The sequence below is a fragment of the Acyrthosiphon pisum genome, chromosome A2 (genome assembly GCF_005508785.2).
Source record: "Acyrthosiphon pisum isolate AL4f chromosome A2, pea_aphid_22Mar2018_4r6ur, whole genome shotgun sequence".
Lineage (NCBI taxonomy): Eukaryota > Metazoa > Arthropoda > Insecta > Hemiptera > Aphididae > Acyrthosiphon > Acyrthosiphon pisum.
Window position 1 is genome coordinate 13057298 of NC_042495.1, and position 21849 is coordinate 13079146.

General features: G+C 30.9%; 1 protein-coding gene across 5 annotated transcripts in view; it reads right to left on the bottom strand.

Annotated features, from left to right (window-relative positions):
* Positions 1-16970, bottom strand: part of LOC100159916 (muscarinic acetylcholine receptor M2) — a 93133-nt gene extending 76163 nt beyond the window's left edge. For all 5 annotated transcript variants that reach the window (XM_016800774.2, XM_008180260.3, XM_016800772.2 and 2 more), the window contains exon 1: positions 16591-16970. The gene's annotated coding sequence lies outside the window, so the exon portion shown is untranslated. The remainder of the gene's footprint in view (positions 1-16590) is intronic.
* Between the last annotated feature and the right edge of the window lie 4879 nt (positions 16971-21849).

Below are 21849 nucleotides of genomic sequence, written 5' to 3' on the forward strand. Positions count from 1 at the left end.
TGTCAGATTCGAGGAGAACATTATTCACGCGTACTACACTGCAGCAGCTGCGTTTTTATGAAATCGGATTTGACGACGTGTATGCACTATAATAATACAATACCTATACAATATACATACATGGTTTGCGCCAACGGAATATAATAGGCGGGAGGTACGCGTCGTATAATATTACTGTGTGACGAAAATATAAATTAAAATTACGTCGACCGTTTGAAATCGTTAAAGACAATCACGGGGGCATCGTATGTGTAGCAGGTACCTTTGCTGCAGCGTAGTTTATTATTATTAATATTTTGCGTTTACGTGTTTTGTCGTATTACTATAAGCTTTGTGCGGGTCAACTGTGTGTGTAAAATAATATTACATAATAATACGCGTGCTTCAGAAACAAAGCTGTAAATCGATAAAGTGAGTGTCCAATAACGCTACAACGATTCCTACTTATTCTGTGATGAATAATTTCGATCAGTTACATCAAAGCAGTGGCCGTCGGCACCACAATATTGTTATTATTCAGACGCCGCGGTAGGTACTACACGGCCCTCAGGGCGTCATGTGCGCATTCGTTTATTCAGATAATATTATACTGCACTTCGCGATACTTAGCGGCAGGCGTGAATTTATAAACACTCCGGAAAATAAAATTTAAATAAAAGTTTGAAAAAAAAAAAACGAATAAAGAGATAATAAAAGCTTGCAGGTGCCACGTATGGACGTTTTGGATGAGATGTAGGAGAGAGGAAAAATCGAAGTTTATATATTTTCGACTGCGGACCTAGCAGGGTCATAATAGACCGCAAAATATGCTTAACCGTGGGTAGGTACGTTTAATTTCTTTATCCCACTTTAGGTACCGTACGGAAAATCCATAATATAATGGAATTATTGAGTTTTCGAATAAGCTATACTGATAAACAGCTTTAAAAACCGTCATAATTTTTTAATAAAAAAAACTGTCATCTGAGGTTAGGTTCAATAGAGAAATACAAAAATAAATATAGTTTAATGATAAGGTTTGTCTATTTCATGTAGAAGTCAGTAATAATGACACGCTGTTTTCGTACAACTGTTTGGAATATGAGTTCACCGATTTAGTAATGTCAAATTTTATGAGATAATATAGTTTGTCCCTGGCTTATGAACTATGGTATGACAATAATATGGTATACTGCAGTAGACTTATAAATGATTAACCACAGGAATCCGACCGAGGGTCCTCTCGCACGTCGGGATACCTGGAAATAAGAAAGCAAACTTGACAGCTTACGAAGCTTTCACATATTTATACTTTCTACAAAGATTAATACAACAACTTTATCTGAAACTTTCAATATTATTCGGTACAAACTGTTGGAATAATGGCAGAAATATTGGTTTAATTTACCACTCTCCAACAAACTTAGAAATGTAAAACTCAACGTTAAAAAAATGCCAAGCCTCGGCATAAATGAGTTAAAAAGTTAAAGTTAAGTTACCTAAATTTAACTTTTTATCTTAAATTGTTTAATTTAACTTTAATTAATAACTGATTTTTATTAACTTAATAAATAACTTCATTATAATACATAACATATTAATTTATATGTATATAAATTGATTTCGTGCAGTTGATTTATTCGATTCAGCATCAATAATAATTGTGCACAAACAACTGATATTTTTTTATCGTGGTATTTAAAATTTAAACATAGTAACGTGGAAAAAATATAAATATTGAAAAAAAATTTGACAAGTAAAATATTATGGAGCGAAAAAAAATAAAAAATAAATCTAATTGTTGGCTGTCATATACACGTAATGCGTTTGTAGTTGCATGATTTGTTTTTTTTTCCATACAAATTTCTTTTATTCCCAAGTCGTAGTATCTTTGTACCGCCGTCATCCACATGTCTCCGAGGATGCGTGTACTTCTTTATAATGCTGGACACGTCTTTGTCGAATACGAAAATGCGGTTGGGAAAGTTGGTCAAAAGAAGAAGTAATAGGAGCAGAAGAAAATGAAAAAAAAGTATATATCCAAAACGTGTAATCCAAGATTCCAGTGGTCTAACTTATATATGTGAAGTGCATAGTCCTATAAAAATATAATTCTTGAAAACAATTCTGTCATTTAAAGATATAAACACTCGTAGGATACTTTGTAGGTAGGTTCATGAAAATATTATAAATTATTTTCCAAGTAAAGTTAACAAAAGAACGTAGTTACCACCTTCTATCGAGCTATGTTTTCGTACGTCATACGCCTGTAGTATAGGCGTATTATATTTCGTATTATATTATTCAATTTTAATAAATTACAAATACGTCAGTTTCAATAACATTTAAACATTAAATATTTAGTGGAACAGAAACCCTATTCAGATATTTTTTTATTTATGATTATATTATATTATGTTATAATGTGATAACTTATGGTTGTTTTTTATTAATAAGTTAAGAACACCACATAAACTCAACTACGTATATATTACCTATATCCGAGAGTCGAAACATTATCCAAATATTAGTAAACTAGTAGGTATGTTATATGAAATATTTTTTATTCGGTATCATCCAAAATATAGATCTTTTAAAATATAATGCTTTACGAAATCATAGAAAAAAATGTTCTCCTCATATTGTATAGGTAAATATTGATGAAAATACTCTGATGTCTTGGCTAAACCGTTGATTATAAATACAATAAATAAAATAAATACATTTATGAACAATGGCTAAACATATTTTTTTTACAGGTTCAACTATAGTCATGAATATTGAATACCTGCAAAACATATTCCAATGGCTCTTATATAATTATATTGTAATATTTTAGTACTATATAATGTATTACCTTTTGGCTTTTATAAACATTATTAACCTAATATAGTAATTATTCTTGCGGTTGTCCACTTAATATCTACTATAATGTTAGCTAGAAGGTTTCTATATAATATAGTATAATGTTTCATATTATTTTTTTTTTATTTCCTGTATATATTATTTGGTAGTTACATTGTTGGAATTTGAAGTTGTTGAATGGCTTATTTATTAATCAATTTTATTTTAAGTCATTAATAGCATTCTAAGGCAATACTAGGTACTTGAAACTTTTGCAAGATTTTATCATTTAACAATTTTAATTGTCTTAATTTTGTATAGAAAATACTTATAGACTTCAGCTATCTATTTAATTTTTTTACAAATATTAATTCAAAATATTGTTGTAATCTTTTTATTAATTAATTAATTAATGTTCATCTACATTTTATATTTTTTCTAGTAAGGTATAATAATGTTACAATTATTACTTTTCGTCGGTGGAAAAATAATAACTCTATTGAATTATGAATAGTATTTAACATTGTTTCTTTTTAAAAACAAAGAAAGTGCTTAAAGGAGGGGAATTTTTTATTCCAATTTTCAAGCGTAAATTAATAAATATTATATAATCAAATTAACGCAGTCTAACATTGCCATTGTTAGGTACAGAGTATTATTGACGGTGGATACACAAAGTAGTAATAATTGAATTTAAGTGAACTATACAATATTGTTATTCAATTCTTTATTTTCGATTTTCAATATAAGCCGAAGAACTACGAAAACCCGTGTTGGACTTTGTCTCGTTTAGTTCTTGTTAGTCTATACACTGGTGTTATTTTGTTTACATTGGGAGTTTTTACGGGTTGCATTATGTTCGAATGGTGCTGAATCGCGTTTTATTTTCGGGGTAGAGGAAACCGCCACGGCGTTCGGAAACGGAAAAAGTTTTTGAAATCGATGTCGCCTTTGAATAAAAGAAAACAGAGGTGCTACTATACACTCCGCATCATTCGACGACGAAACAAAATAATACAAAGTGACGGACAGCGGTTGTGACGCAAACGTAATATTCCGTTCGATTAAAATCCTTTGTCTAATTGCCGACCGCGATCGGCCCGGTCTTCCGAACCGTGGTTTCACTCCGGTTGTTTGCCAAAGATAACCACCTATACCTCTATAATACGCACAGTCCGCAGGTAGAGACGTTCGCTTAAAATGTTAATAATTGATAGTACCGCAGTATCATGTTAACGGCTGGCTGCAACGTCGAGTCCAGATAAGGTTTATTTTCCTGATAAAATATCGATTTAAAATCAAAAATTTTAATTGACCAAGTTAAAAACAAACTATGGTTCTACAGTTGAGAGAAATCTGATATATGTATATTATGTACAGGGGCCTTGTGCCTGTATACGCGTTTGAGTTTTTTCTAAATTGTTTGTGTGCGGGGTCGTATTTAAGATGCCCGTGGGCAACAACATTTTGGCGCTCCCGACGTGCTTATGATTAGTTTTTCCTATTTCAGTATTTTTATTTTTTACACAATATTTATTATCCACCAAAAATTAAAAACAACTGTCCTATGATTACTAACTGTATAATTATATAATTATAAATTATGTATAACAAAATTCCATAGATGAATTATATTATATTATTATTCTCATAATAAATTGATGTGACAATGCTCTTTTGTAGAGTTGAATAAAATTTAGATACTTATTTTACTATAAAATAATAAAAATGGTATTTCTATAGCATACTATATGGTACTAGCCTTAAGGTATAATTATAAGGATTTATGATATCCAATTCAGTATTTAGTAAAATAAGACATCATTAAATAAAAAAACCGTTCACTTCGCCGAAAAGATATTCCGACGTTGTAGATTAGGAACCAATATTACACAAATGTATTTATATATTTATTAATAATTTATAATATTCCATTGCATATTCTAAGACATTGTTTCACTTTTTTGCATTCGCCTCTTAGCATTTATCAGGGTGGACATTGTCCTCCCGAACCACCCCTTAAATACGGCTCTGCATGTGTGTTGTCGTACCTAGGTAGAGTTTGTATTCATTCACAAGCGTTTACTAAATACTAAAAAATATTATTCGCTATTTGGTCGTTTCTTATTGTCGAATTAATTTTGTATAAGTACGATGGGTGGCCAGCATTTAGTGTCGAAGCAGGAAAAGGAATAATACCTATTATTATATTAGACAGTACAAATATTAAGACATGAGCTTAGGCCTATAAACCAAGTTAGTTAGTTTATAAGATAGTTTATAGGTCTATGGATGTGAGCTACGATTTGGTCACCCCTGTTATAAACTATTGTTCTGACTAATAATTCTAAAGTTTACACAATTATTGTTTAGAATCTAAACTTTAGATAGTATTTATATTTATTGTCTCATAATTTATTATTATGTATTTCAAATATTATAAATTGTTCATAACTACCTACCTATGTCATAATATTATATTTCACCTAAGTCCTGACTAATATAATAATTATTATCTTATTTTATTACAATTGTTTTCTGTTTATAACTATTATTATTTATATAATTTTGACATTACTCAAATAGGTACTAACTGACTGTAAAAATAACTATTAATCATTAAATATTTTTTAAACTTATTCTCTATTAACTTGCCGACTCAAAATTTTTTTTATCGTTTCGCTCGAAAATGTTATATTATTTTGCATTACAATTTATATTACAATTTTAAAAACATACTATATATACAGCTTTATTTACTGATGGGTGATCACTCTGGTTTCTAGCGACGAATTCTCACTCCATAAACACATGTGTTCCTCAACCAACCAACAGTAATCCCCTCCCCCCACGAAATGCTAATGGCCATAGTTCCCGATAATTAAGAGTTTAAGACCGATAAAAGAAAAAAAAATAGCATTATTTTAGATTCTGAGTGGAGCGATTCATTGATTTTGTAATGATGTATGTGTTTTTATTTATTTATTATTTATGTTTTTGTCATCACTTTTTAAGACAGTAAAAATGCTTAGAATTTCTTCAAAAGTATCTTTTCTGATGGGAAAGTGAATCTAGTGGTACTCCGGAGGGTTAAAAGTAAAAAATCCGAGAAAAACAAAAACAATTTAAGGAAAAACAGGAATGTTTACGCAAAATCAGTTTTCGACAAAATCGATCTTGGTTTTTAGTGTAACTTTAAAACAAATGACTGTAGATACATGTATTTTCCACTGAATATTTATATTAGAATTTTCTTTACATCATAAAATTTTAAAAATATTTCGACTTGTTTTGTCTTGTTTACGGATATTTTCAGTTTCCAATTTGTTTGGTTATTTTTCTATAAATATCAATTAAATTGTATTCGTTGGGTCAAAAAGTGTGAAAATGTAATACAATGCTCTTAATATATTGTTACAACAGCAGTTAAAAAATATTAAAAATACATGGGCACAAATTTTTTGTAAGCAATTTAATTTCAAATTTTGACAAAATATATCAAATTAAAAATTAAAAAAATGTGTAAAAGGATTAACTTTTATAGCTAAAGATTGAAAAATGTAAAACAGGGTTCCACATAATTAGGTTATTCTGTAAATAACCGAAAAATGAAAAAAATATTTTAAAAAACAGTTTTTTAGTTATTTTATGTTCAAATTTTTGACGAAATTAGATATTTAAACGAATAAAAATGATTTTAGTTTGTGTCCTACATTCATTTTTATTGTCAGTGTTCATTATTATTAAAATAGCATAAATATGCAAATATGTTAAGACTTATGAATAATATGAAAAAAAAACATTTAGGCAATATTAAAATTATAGAGTTGATGTTTATATAGTACTTACAGAACAATATGTTACCTGCACTTACCTTAGACGAATAGTCTAATAGACGACAAATATCGACTGAAAAAGTTAAAATTGCAAATATTTTATAATACCAAGAATAAGTCAATAGAATACCTACGGGCTACGGGTTACGTGTTGTACAGTCGCTAAATACACTGATAGTAGATAAACTCGTCTATTTTTGGAATTCGGTGTATTCGAAATGTTGTTGACGTCGTTTTAATCAAATATCAAATATATATATAGGTACAAATAATTTTTGAAAATAAAGAAAATACTATTAAATACTGACGATGCCGAATTGCCGAAAACATTGACCAAGTGCCAAATTTGCCGACTAAATATTAAAAAAAATCTTGATTGGGGGGTGAGACCCCCCTCAAGCCCCCCCAAAGGATGGCCCTGGACGTGATGGGTGTTATTATAGGCGGGTGACAATAGCGGGTGTGTTCGTAATATTATATCTTATTCATTTTTATTTTGTACTTGACTTGATATTTTGTATTCGCTACGATAATATAAACTATAGTTATTACGAAATACGAGAAACTACCCCAAAGAAAATAATTTAAGGACTAAATAAAATTATTTTCAGGTTTCGTGACCTGTTAATGTATTTTAGGAACATGATTAATTAAATTTTCACTTAATGGTTCAATGGGAACTTCTAGTGTCTACATTATGTAAACAATACCAAAAATTAAACAGATGACATTCATTTAGTTAGAAATAATTTATGATTTATTAATAATTGAACAATGAAACGGCTTCGTGTTTTATATATTATTTGCTTTAAAAAAAAATTACGACTTCTCTCTTATAATGTCTACTATTTATTAGTTGAATTTAAAATATTCCTGCAAAATTCCCAAGTAACTACCTAACACATCCTATTTTCTAAAATATTTCTGGAAGATATGTTATTTTTGAATTAATATTCTTTTTGATCTCGGACGATAGAGGTAACTGAAATTATTGATACATTTATTTCATGTAACATAAATAGTGAATATTACGTAATCAATATAATTCTAGATTCTCCTGATGTGTGCACGTTAGTTTAAGTCCCGCACTTTGGTTGTATCCGACGCACATCAGTTATTGATCAATAATTATGTTTTAGATTTAATTATCGAATTTACATCTATGTATGTAATGCAATTGATTTGTAACTCAAAATATATTCTATATATAATGTATTATATTTATATACGTATTCAGAACAATACTATAGTTTTTATGCTTATGATTTATCATTTATGAACACTTTTCTTTAAAAGCATTCCAAATAATATTACGAATTTATATATAATATATATATATATAAAACCATTTTTTATTTTTTTATGTACAGTTTATACATTTTTTCTGAGTATATTATTATGAAATTGTATTAAGAATGGTAGCCAGCTAAATGATAATAAGGTATGTGTTCAGTTTAATATAGGTACTTATGTATTTACCTATACATAAAAACTGTTTTAGATCATCACATTGTTGATAAAACAATACGTACAAGTACAATGCATAACATTTACAACGAAAAGAACATAACGTAATAAGGGCATTAATTCTTAAAAATAGGAGTACTATGTGTCAACGTTTTTATATATTTTTTTATGGGTTTTTATTTATTATTGAGCATTATAAAATCCTGAATCCGGCTGTAAATTTAAAAAAATAAATATGGTCTCCGAATAATACCAACAGTTTGGTAAGAACAAAAGGCATAATTAGTATTTACTTTTTTATGGCTAGAAATACCGTTTTAAACAATGTAAGTATGTAGTATAATCCTATAAATTAATTAACTCATATGGTTATATAATCAGTTAAGAATTTGACTGGAACAAATAAATGTATTAAAGGTTGAATATTTTAAGTATACGTAATTATTTTTTTTTTTTTGTAGTATCGAGTATCGAAAGGGGGACTGCGTTATTATTACGTCCCCTAAGTATAATCAATTAAAAATAAATGAAAATAATTGTAAAAACGACAATATCTATGTACCTACGTTATGATCGGTTTGATAATAATTATTTTACGTTAATTATTATTGTGGCTTTTTTTTTTATCTTCTTTTGAGAAACACATTGCGCTTTAATGAATTCTATTTTGTTTCTGTGAATACATTTCAGCACGGAATAATTTTTTCAACGAAACTTTGCCTCTGGCAATTTTAATTATAACACAATACAATTTAGATTCACTAATCTTGGTGGCGCGTCGGACTGTCTTAGTCGGTGACACGCCTGCTAAATACTACTACTTCTACTATACCACTACTGCTACAGATGTGGATTATTCGGATTTTCTACGAATGTTTCTTTATCTAATGATCCTGTTAGTCAATCAGTGCACGAGCGAGTATTTCATCTTTACGTACAATTAATTAGCGATATTGTATACTATTTATGGTACAGCAGCGCCTTGATGCTCTGCACATGTGTGATGATGGATTAGTTTTGACAGGTCGGCAAAAATGTATTTGGAAAATATACATTGTGGTTATACGCTATATGTTATTATGTAATATCGCATGCGACACGGGCGATTATCGTTTTCCCATGTGTAATCTGTTTCGTAAACAAAATATCACACACGGATTTGAAGAAATACACACACACACACACACACATACCTAGGTAATAATATATATTATTATTATTATTATTATTATCATCGAAACGGGCCACTATATGGATATATGGAAATATTGTGTTTGGGAGAGAAAAAAAACAGACCGTGGATATAAAAAATACAAAAAAGTATAAAATGAAAATATATAGTAAAGATATTGATTAATGTACGTGTATGGTTTGTGTGCGTTAGCGCGTGTGACCGTCAACCGGCCGCCGCCGTCGAGCGAATAACGCTCGTGCAGGTCGTGCGGCGTCGGAGGCGCGGCGTATCGCGTGATGCGAACACGTACGGCCGACGTGCATATCGCCACTGAAAAGTCACCGTGGACGACAAGGGCAACCGAATTATATATAATATATTATGGCACCGCAATGTATTATACGCGTATATATAGGATACTACGCACAGAGAAGTGTAGGTAGAGGTAGCGGACGATGAAGGCGGAGGCGTTGCGTTCGGATCCCGAGTCTGTGTGTATGCGTGTGTGCGTGTGTGTGTATGTATGTGTGGGTGTGTTTGTTTGTGAGTGGACGGTGGGTGAGTGAACGGTGGGTGAGTGGAGTTTGCGGTACCCTACTGCGGATCCGGGATTTTGACGGAACGACAGCCGGTCGGCCGGCGTGTGACGTCTGTCAGGGAAACGGACGCACCCCCCGCCACGTGCTGCGGCGCTCTCCAATCACCCCCCACGAGAAGTCCCGCTAAAAACCGGTGAAATTCAACGTACGTATATTATCATTATTATACGGCTTTGCGGCTAGTACACGCGTGGTCGGTGTGCTCCGGCTCCGGTGACTACAACTCCTCGGCGGTAATTCGTGCCGAGGTAAATGTAATATGATTGAACAGCGTCTATAGTTCCGGGACCGCGTGTCACCGACTTAACGCGCTAATCCGTAATCATTTTTTTGCCCTCGAGCAGGGGTGTATCTTGGAGCATACACGGGAGTATAATATGGCGTATAAGGCATACTCATAACAATAGATTTTATAAATAAATGCGTATATACGGTATACGTGAAAACAATATTAATTTTACAAGTATATACGATGAATGGATTGGGCAATGATAATAATATGTTATTTTAATGTCTGTCCTAAGTAGCTAAATTATTATATCCTATTTTTTTAAAATATACGGTTACCCGTGACAACACGATTCGAGAACCATACAACGTAATCTCACGATGATAGCTAATGTGTAAATAGATCGCCAGCTGAAAATATAACATTGGATACAAATAGATTTTTATCATTCACATATATTAATATAATATAGATGATATGTATAATTATTGTAATTGTTTTTTTTTTTTTTTTTGCTTATGACTTGTTGTTTGAAAACACTAAGGAGTAAGACGTAACAAAAGTTGTTATTTTTTGACTAGTTTTCTGGCACAGAAGAATTGTTTTAAGATACGTTTTAGGAAAATATTATGGTCTTCATACACAAAGCATTACTTACTCATACATCCCTGCCCAAAAATCAACGATTTTCCGGAAGAATTTAATTTCCCAACGCTAATAATTACGTGGTGTGCGACAACAATATACAATGTATAGGGTTGTGTTATTACGGCCAAACCGTCACGTACCTATACAATATATAATATCGTACAACGCCGTTTGCACGAAAACCGTTTCGTGCCGGCGAAAACGTTCAATAGACTAAGATTCAGCGCACGTCCCTTATCGGTAGAAACTTTTTAAGTATTGCTAATGAGCATGTTCGATTTTTCTTTTTTTTTGTTAATTGTTGCCGACTTCGCCTTTATTTTATGTCGAGACACGATCGAGCGCGACGGACGTTTGTACTACAAAACCGCTTCACGTGTGTATACAGTAAATATATATACCACTTAAACCTCATCTGAACTTGAAGGTCCGTGCGGCCATTTAGTGAGGGTTTTTTTTTTAAATAATAAGTGACGGATATTTTCGATTTATTTAAACGCCGCCCAAGCGAGCACAGCGATAGTGGACGAAAACCACTCTGTCCAATCGCCGCAGGCGCGTCAAAAAACTTTCCCGATAAAAATTGCTTTTTGTCTGTACATATTTTGCCTACCTACTAGCAAGCATGCGTTTTCATAACAGGTCAACGGGTATTTATTTTCTATTCAAATTGACCGAAGCAGCGCGCACCAATCGAGCACGACCAATATATCTGCCTTTAAATGGTGCTGTGCCATAAAAAACAAAAAACTAAAACAGAAAATACAAAGCGATTTACCAATAATGCAACGTATTCTTTAATTATGAATTTTTTCATGTTCCGATTTTTGGGATTTTTCATTATTTAATATCTAATTACTTAAGATTTATTATTATCAAGCCATTTATGAGGTCTAAGGAGTATATTTTATAAACTTCTCTCTTCAATTAGACCCACGATCCTGATTTAATGTAAATTATCAAGTGGTTTCAGAGTCATTAACTATCTAATAATAATAATAACATTCATGATGGTATTTTTAAAAATATATTAGGACTATTATAATAACTTAAAAATATAGTACCTAGGTAATGAATATTAACTTGGCATTTCATAGCTTGTTGAAATTACCCGAGTCTTAAAATATTAGTCTAAAATATACTATGCCATTTTTTAACCATGATAGCCATCATAATATTATCTAAACCTATTATCAATATTCAAGTCTATCATACAAATGTCTAACACATCAGATAAAACTCGTTATAATTATTTAAAAATAGGCACATAAATGTTTTTAAAAATGTCATATGGTTAATAATTAACTGTAAAAATAAACTGATTCTCATTTGAAAAAAGGGGTTTGAATCACCGCAAGATACATAGCAAAAACAATTAAATAAATAAAAATGTGGTGGTACTCGAGCTTATACTTCAAAATACCAAAAATAAGTATTAAATAAATGTATAATGGAAAGAAAAAATGAAAGTGAGCATGTATGGTGAATCACTCTGTATAATATACTGTTATAATGTCATTGAAATGTAATCACAATAGCGTTATATAACTGCACACGAGATCGTGTTCAAACGGTATTTTTTACTGAATGTAGTTATAACGTGTATATGTACAGCTCACTGTTATAGTTCTTTGATATACAACTATTGGACGACCTAATTAACGTAGGATATTCATTATTTAAAAAACAATACATTTTTTGAAAGTATTAATTTTTTTTTTCATAATTTTAAGTCGTTTAAAATAACATTTATCTGAAAAAATTAAATTTTTACCGTCAAAAATGTGATTTTTATAGATTGACATACTCTGAATAATGTCCTGCTTAGGAATATGAAATAAAAAATATATGTGGTCGTCATTCAAAAAGTAAAAAACTTAAAAAAATATGCTTTCATAAAAAATACTAAAGAGCATCATTCAATGTTGTTTTGTAACCACTATTGATATAATTTAAAAGAAGTACTATTCAAAAACGTTTGTGTTTTTTTAAAATAAGTTATGTCCTACGGTACATGGATCACCCCGTATACAATATTATATGGGTTGTTCATTTAAAACGTATACGATCGTGCTCAATCGTCGGGTGGCCAAGTCGCTTACTTAACTGATTCTCAACTTGGGGTTTGCTAACCCCTCGGAGGTCGAGGGTCGAGAGTCGAGAGTCGAAGATTAATGAGGATCGCGGGGTTGCCCACACCCATACGTCATTTTATACAAGAGGAATCATTTTAGGTGTCACCAAAAAAAAAAATATCTAATTCGAATGATGGGTCGTCACTTTGAAAAGGTCGACAATAACCGATCTCTACTTGTTCGACTGTAGTGCATAAGTGCATAACAATAATAATAATAATAATATTAAATAATTATAATATGGTCGGAGACGCGTGTCGTTGTGCAGATTGGACCGACGACAGTACATTATACCGTCGTAATTTGAACCACAAAGTTTTTCTTGTAAAATAATGTACGTGCGTATACACAACGCCGATATACATGCGACATGGTGGCGGAATGGTCGCGGTATGTGTTATAGTAGAGTTGGTTACCGAGGTGAACGTGATGGAGCTCCCGCAAATGACGTATGTATAGCATAGTATAATCGGACGCTGCATACAGCCGCCACAACGACTGCGCTCAATATAATATTATGTTTATGTTATGTATTTGTAGGGTATGGGTGTGTGTGTGTGTGTATCAATGTACGGTACATCGTCGAATTCTATATATTATGCTGAAAAAGGGATGGGTTTTTTTATTTTTTTTTTCACGATATACGACGGACACTTAATTAAAAACGCGCGGACATTTTATGTTTGGAAGGATTAAAAAGTTTATTTTATAATATTATACATTCGGTTTTCACGAAACGCACAACTAAAAATGTATAAGTTTTTTTTTTCACTAGTTTTGATTTTGTTTTTTGTTTTTATATATCTCTATATTATATATATATATTTTTTACTGAAAAGTAATAAAACCCTGAAACCTAGAGGTTGCCTGGTATAACAAGTTCAAGACGTCAAATGATATGTATATATTACGTTCAGCGTAAAATCTCAAAATATATAAATGAGAAAAAAAATTGAAACCCATAAAATAAAAAGTTATACCTACGGTTTTTTTTCTTGGAACTTTAGTTCGAGTATATTACGTTTTTAGATCGGTGTATTTTACATTTTATGAAAATCGAGGGAATTCTTTGATTACCTCTAAATATACATATTTCGATTAAATCAATAACGTAAATGATTTTACATTAAAACATTGCACAGAAATGTGTTTTGCTTAAAGTTATTTTATCTCTAGACTTTATCGATACTTCGTGGGCATTTTAATATTATGTCAGATCTGTAATTACATGTGTGTAATACTGTAATATTATACTAATATAGTAAAATGCTTGCATTTGTTTTAAAAATAAGTCATACCAACAACTGTATAATGTATTTATACGTTAATTATTAACGCATGCATATAAAAATTAAGAAAACATATTTACATGGTACATGAAAAATAATATAAAAAAAATATAATTAGGATATACCTAATAATAATATTATTGTAATGTCTTGTACCTAGCATGTACCTATTTTGCCTATTCATCACGCCGTGTTACAATAATGAACAAATTAATGTATTGTTTATTTAAAGCATTATCAATAATTCGTTTGCAATAATATTATATTTTTAAATCATGAGGAGTTATTTATCTTGAATTTACAATAATTAATAATTGTCGATGATATTATTATTTTTAATATTGTTTTTTTTTTTTGATAAATTCTTATACTTTAAAAAAAAACTTTACCAGATTATTAGTTATTGGCAAAACTTATATGGGTAGTAAATAACTCCTATAGTGGTTTTAACTAAAATATTTAGAAATAATTTCTATATAACTTTATATTTTTTTATTTTCATAAAAATACGTTCACACACGCCACTTCTAACATTTTTTAATGTAATGTATTTATTAAGCTCCCAATAATCAATTAATAATTTTCTATAATATATGATGTAGTATAATTCATGATGATCTGATATAAATTATTATCATCATATGAAATATATATAATTATATAGTTTTCTTTTTCACAAATTATCTGCTGAATAAAAATCAAATCATCATAAATTATAAGTTATGTAAATATCTTAAGTCGATTTAATCCAACATACAATTTTTTTTTGACTTGATTTGATTGATACCTATATAAAATGTTTCACTTAAATAATTCAGAGAACCCCTAATCATCGCAATTATTAAGATCAATTAAAGATAGACAACTATACAAATGGTTTATTGAATATTGACTATTTGAATTCTTATATTTACTTGAACTACTTTTATATTTAATTACATCGAAAAATACAAGCTGTATATTTTCAATAGTTTATTAAAAAAAGGCTAGGTTAATTATCATTATAATTTCTCTCGTCGATTTGGAGTGCTCACTGAGTACGATTATAGTGCAATTAGAATAATAGGATTTTGTTAAATTCAAATCTAATTAAGATGGGATACTTGTAACTGTAACAAAATTAATGCTATTACGAGTTATATTGTGGTGGTTTTATATTTTTGCTGTAGTAAAAGTCGAGGAGATGGTTTAATTTTAAAATATAATAGTTTTCATGTAGGTAATATGTAACGTTAAAAAACCATATTTTACCGTTTTATGTCGGTTAATCGGAATAGTTTGAATATTACACAAAAATATAATATACTTTAAAATTATTTTTATTCAAAAATTTAAATTTACTATGTTATTGACCATATTACACACATCAATATATGATGGGTATTTTGACGTTTAAAATCTAATATATAAATAAAATTAAAAGAGATCAAAATCTTGTATGATTGATAGGTTTAAGGGACTTTTTGTATATTATTTAATATTTTCAAAACTAATACATAAACATCTTTATTAAATAAAATATTTTAAAGCGGACTGCTCACCATGTGAGTTGCCAATTATATATAGTTTACTATTCAGTATAACATGTGTATAGTTATTCGTAGAAGAATACATATTTAATCATGACAAATAAAAATAGTATGAAATGAAAAGTTGCATAACTATTATAGCCATATTATGATGGTTTCTAAAAAAATATCAATTCATTTTAATTTATTATAGTAAACTCAAGTGTTATTTGGGAAATTTGAATTTGATACTTTAAGGAGAAAAAAAATAATTAACAATGTTTTGTGTTAGAATAACTATAGTAAAAATGTTGTTCTGCTGATCACGAGAAAATGATTAGTTAATTCAAAAGAGCATCTATAAAGTTCATATTAACTAAACATTAAATGTATATATTTATAACTCGATTAAACCTTAATAAATCCAACGGACCACAGTAGGTACGTAATTTCTGTTTTTTTTAGCTATAACATGGTTATAATCATAGTTATTTTTGTATTAGTTGTAATGTGTCATTCTATATTTGTAGCCCACTTATCGTCTATTCGTCTAGTAGCTAATAAAATATAGTCTCATCTGTTCTATGCACGCAACATAATATCAACCATGGTAGGGGAGTTGCCTATGAATTTAACATAGGTACCGATTGATTTTGTTGGTTTTGACATGAAGAGATAATAATGGGTATAAACTGTACGTCAGTTGTAGACATTATCGTACCTGTCGCCTGCAGGCGACGTGTGTATAACAACCTACTCTGTGTCAAAATCGTATAAATATGCTTAAGTGTACCTGTGAACGGTAATATTATTATTACAATATAGTCGTTTTGACTAATAAAATAAAACACGTGTGCTCGTGTGACTATATTATGGACTTACCCGAAACTGTCGTGCGAATCTGCAGAACCGATCTCCGGAGACGAGACGACGGGTGGCGTGTTTATGTGATACGCGTATAAAAAAAACGAAACATTTTAAAGCCGCCGTGGCAAGGAGATTTGGGGGGGAGGGGGTCGTGTCGGATAACGACAAAATGTGTAAAAATTAAAATTATTAAAAAAAACCAAAAACTAAAAAAAATCAAAAACCAAAAGTACTAAAAAAGAAAAAAACGTTTTGCGATTGCGGGAGCGCGACTGCGGCGATGGTGGCAGCGGGTGAAAATGACTCTTCTCAGAGACCGCATGCAACAGAGTCCGTGCGGAATGTTCGCCGCGAAACGTCGCGGTGAGAGAGCGATTCGCGGGGACAGGAGCAATGAGCAGCGCCGCAGTCGCCGCATGGAAACCGTTTTCGAGTCGCCGGCGGCGTATTCGTTCACACGCGCGGGCGCAAATCCTCTCACCCGTGCACGTGTGCGGGTGTGTGTGCGGGTGTATGTGCGAGTGTGTGTGCGTACGTGTGCGTAAGTGTGAGTGTGTCGGCGTGTGTGCTTGTAGGCGCGTGCAAGTGTGTCGGTGTGTGAGTTAGCGGCTACGGGGGGCGCCGTGACGAGTTTCGTGTGAATTTGACCGAGGCGGACAAGGCGACCGTAAAAAACGAAGTTGGTCTAATCACAGCGGAATAAAACTTAAAAAAAAAAATTTAGAAATAATGTTATAAATAATTGTATCATTATGTAGGTTTATAGGCACACATGATGATAATATTCTATTAAGGCTAGCGTTTCGTTACCTATAGTGCAAGTTTCATCCGAATCCCGGTTGACGGGGTTTGATATCGCACGTATATAGACAAAACTTTAAGAAAAATTCAAAATGCATAATATTATATGTTTAAATAGAAATATGCAGTATTTCACAGGTGGTTTCGTGATACCGAAATTGTGAGTTTAGTGAATTCAAAATATTTGTATATTTACTCGGTATAGTACTATTTGTACTGATTCCGTCACTATTATTACAAAATCGAAATAAAATAATATTTTTGAGTTTAAACAGCTGTAACTTTTTTGGTAAGGACTATTTGTAAAGACGAATGTGTCATTATAACTCTAAAATATGAATTTTAACTGTGTAACTTGCGTTTTTCCTTTATAACTATATTAGAATGAACAATAATAATTACTCTTATCCATTGGGTGCGTACTGTGTATATTTGCTCTAAGAAGTCGGAGGGTAAAAAATACCTCGCACCTCATGATGAATTTTTTTTTCTTACACATTTTGTAACTGGAAAACATAGCGGTGAAACACTATTAAATATATAATAATATGATAATACGTCACACTTTTTACGAACCTAAAATGCGTACGTTCGGAGCTAATGAAAAATAAAATAGTAAATAAGTATAACAATAAACTGTTGTGTGGCGAATACACAATTAAAAATTAATAAAATCGTTCTTATTGCGAAATGCCACGTGTGCGGTGACGTCTAAGATGGCGCTCAGCTGGCCGGTCGCTTGATTTATTATGTTTCGTATTGCTAGCTTTTTTTTTGTATATTTTGTAAGTCCGCTTGTAGTGCCCACTCTCGTTTTGTTCAAACGTTGGGTGGTAATTTCAAATTAAACGTCCACGTATCGATAAAATTGCAATAATAATATTTTGATACGTTTGATTTGTGTCAAAAATTTGTGATTTAACTGCGGCGCACCGTTGCACACCTTTGCTTCCGACGAAAAATCAGACACTCGTTGGTTAACCCGTAACCGTCTCGAGGTTATAACCACATTATATTATTATACCCAAAAGTATAGTGCAGCCTTCGCCTTCAGACATAATATTAGATATGTGTATGATATGGGTGCGTTTGTATGCGTTAGCTTAATCGCAGCACATAATTTATTGTTACGACTTTTAATTGGGTGAATTTTTTCCCCTCGGGTTTTATAGCCGAAATTCCCCAAACATTAATATAAAAAAAGTTCTCCGACGATAAACGCTTATATAGGTATGTATAGGTGGTATAGGTATAATAATGCGCGCCACTGTTTTTATTATTATCACCGAGCGGGGTAGTTTTAAATAAAAATATGTGTTTGAAACGCTAATAATATTTTTGTACTTAAATACGGTCGAACTCGTGGTGACGGGAAATGTCGGTATCTGGAAATTATCCTTTAGACGCCGCATGCAAATAGAACTAAATTGCAGCTATTCTTTTAAATTGCAGCTATGTCTTGACATTTCTAATAACTCAAATTTAATTTGATTTAATTTTTTTTCAAACACCAAGTTATCCCGAGAGTCGACCGCAATAATAATACTATAATGGTTGGAAAAAAATCATAAGTTTATAATATTATTAGTCGACCCGCGAATGCGACGTAATGAGGTATAAATGGGCAATTATTGATTTATCTTTCGGGAAACCGTGTGGCTCAAAGGGAGATGATCAAAGGTGATTGAAAAAAAATGTCAGCATAGGGATACGTGGAAAGAGTGTTGATTGCAAATATAAGGGGAGGCGTTTTTCGCGTGAATATAGAGAGATTTTGTGCGTAACCGATGCGGAAGATAGATAGAGGAAAATGTCACCAAAGTCATTAAGTGTTATGACACGGTGGACATCAAAAACCCGTTGGCCTTATTTTTCTTCTGAAAGTGCAAATTAATATTATTGAACGGATGTTTTTCAATTTATAAAATAACATACCGATTTTCCGTAGATTTAAATCAGCATTCCATGCGTATTTATAATATTTGCGGATTACTTCAAAATCAATGTACTATGCATTTTATTATCCCAGTACAATGGTTCGTTTATAAAGTGTTTTTTTTTTGTATCCAGCTAATCACAAGATCGAAATTAACATATTCTACAAATTTCTTACAAACCTAATGGTATAATGTGCCAAGATTTAGTCGTAGACTTGTAGTTAATATTTAGGATTTGTCGAGGATAGTAAATTCCCATTGTTTTGTTTTAAAGAAAACCGAGAACAACAATTAAGTTTTGATCAAACACAAAACGTTTCGTGTTTTCACCGCCATCCAGTTAAGATAACCCTTAAAATGTAATTCCGCTGTATTAAATCTCGAGTGAGACGAGTGCTCATTACCGGAATCACTGCTTCTCTTTTTGTTTAAATTGATAAACTAACAAAGGTCTTTAAAGCAAGAAATACGTGGCTCAACAAGCTTTCATGGATTTGTTCACGATTATAGACAATAAACGCAATACGGCATGGAATATAGTCGCATACGTAAACAGTGTGGTACAACAATGGGCAAGATTAACGTTTTCATAACGTGTATTTAGAAGAATTAAAGCTTTAGTCGGAGGGATGTTCACTGTATATTATAATAAGACGTGATCTATATAAACTTGACGAAGAAATAATACGCGCTATGCAAGTGTTGTGGTTATAGTACCTACACCGACATACTAAATCCATATATAGAGCCATATCGACTCTTGCGTACGACTAAAAGTGGATAAAAATCTTCAACTGTGGCCATGGATGTCAATGCGATCCCACTTCGATCAGTCGGTTCATGATATCGACTTTAAATGCAATTTTCAATCATCGAACAAGGGTTCTGAGCGGGGTAAGGTTGCATTGACCACGCTGACGTTGTAGTTTTTCCTTACGCTTATACAGAAACCGTCGAGAAAACAGAAAAATTAAATATTAATAATAACACACACACTTGATTTACGACCATCAAAAAGGTTACATTCATTTTTCAATCGTTCCGCTTTTACCGGAAAAATTGTTTATAGAAATAGATAACAAATAAATAAATAAAAAACCATGGCACGCTACTTGATATTTTTCCTCTACAAGGAAAGTCAATGAATCATAAATAATATGTTTTTGTTAATAATAAGTAACCATAACAATGAAAACTTTACAACAATTTGGTCAGAAACAATAAACGCGTATCCAGCACAAAAATATATTTATATTAAAAAACACCACAGCGTAAGACTAATACGAAACTTGACCGGTCCCATATAATGTGAATTGAATGGTATATAATAATACGCGATAAAGAGTTAATATTTGGAACAGTAATTAATAACATTTAAATGTTATCGTATTGTAATAATAAAATATACATTAAGCATAAGAAAACACTAGTTTGTAACCATGTAATTTAATAAATTATTATTTACAGCCAAAATGACTAACATTCAGGCTAATTATAAATGAGTTGAAAACTGTGAGAGAGATTATTATTTTGTTTTTAAATAAACTCAGTAAAAATTAACTATAGGTACTTTCATTTTATCATAAACTTTTGATTAGGTAGGTATATTAGCTATTATCATGTTTTTATTGTGTACCTACATGTGTTGATTTGAAACAAATTACAATAAAAATAATATCCAAAGCGATTTTGCTTTTGAACTAAATTGGCCAGTTTTGAATTTAAATGGTTGTGCAGCGATATCGATATTGTAGACATTTTTTGTTCATTTTCGATTCATATTTTCGATATCATAAATCATAATGCATATCGTGATATAACAGTATAGGAAACAACGCATAAGTGATCGCATTATCAAAAACATATTTAATAATATTGACAATATTTGGAATACATAGTACATAGTAAATATTTATAGTATATCCTAGCTATATACTGATCGTAGATACAAACTGGTAGGTGATAAGTGATAACTGATAAATTATGAACTAATTATAAAGACAACTATTCCCCCAAAACTCAAATATTATTTATTTAAACAATCCACACTAAACAAATCCATAACGTAATGGGTTTTCATTATTTTAGAAAATATGTACATTTACTTTTAGAAATATCGGCAAACCGTAGTATTTTAATTGTGTAGAACCAACTTATTATCGTGGTTAAAAAATAGACCCGCTTTTTAAATTTGATAAAACGGGAATATGACGTACACAAAACCAGATTTCGACAACATCGGGTTTATAAGTTTTTTTTATTGAAAATTAAAAAAAGAGAGATTAGCACAAAGCTATAATTTACATATCTTATGAGCGATTGAAGTTAAAATTTTAAAGACATTGTTAAGGATATCAAATTTTTTAGTAACGATTTATCTTCAAAAGATTTTTGTTATTTTTTTTTAATATTCAAGGAATATAATTGCAAACATTTGAAACATTAATCAATATAAAATGTTCAATTTATAAAGAAACGTTCGAATTTTTTAGATTTTCTTTAATTATTGTACGGTTTAAAAAGCTTGGTAATTTAA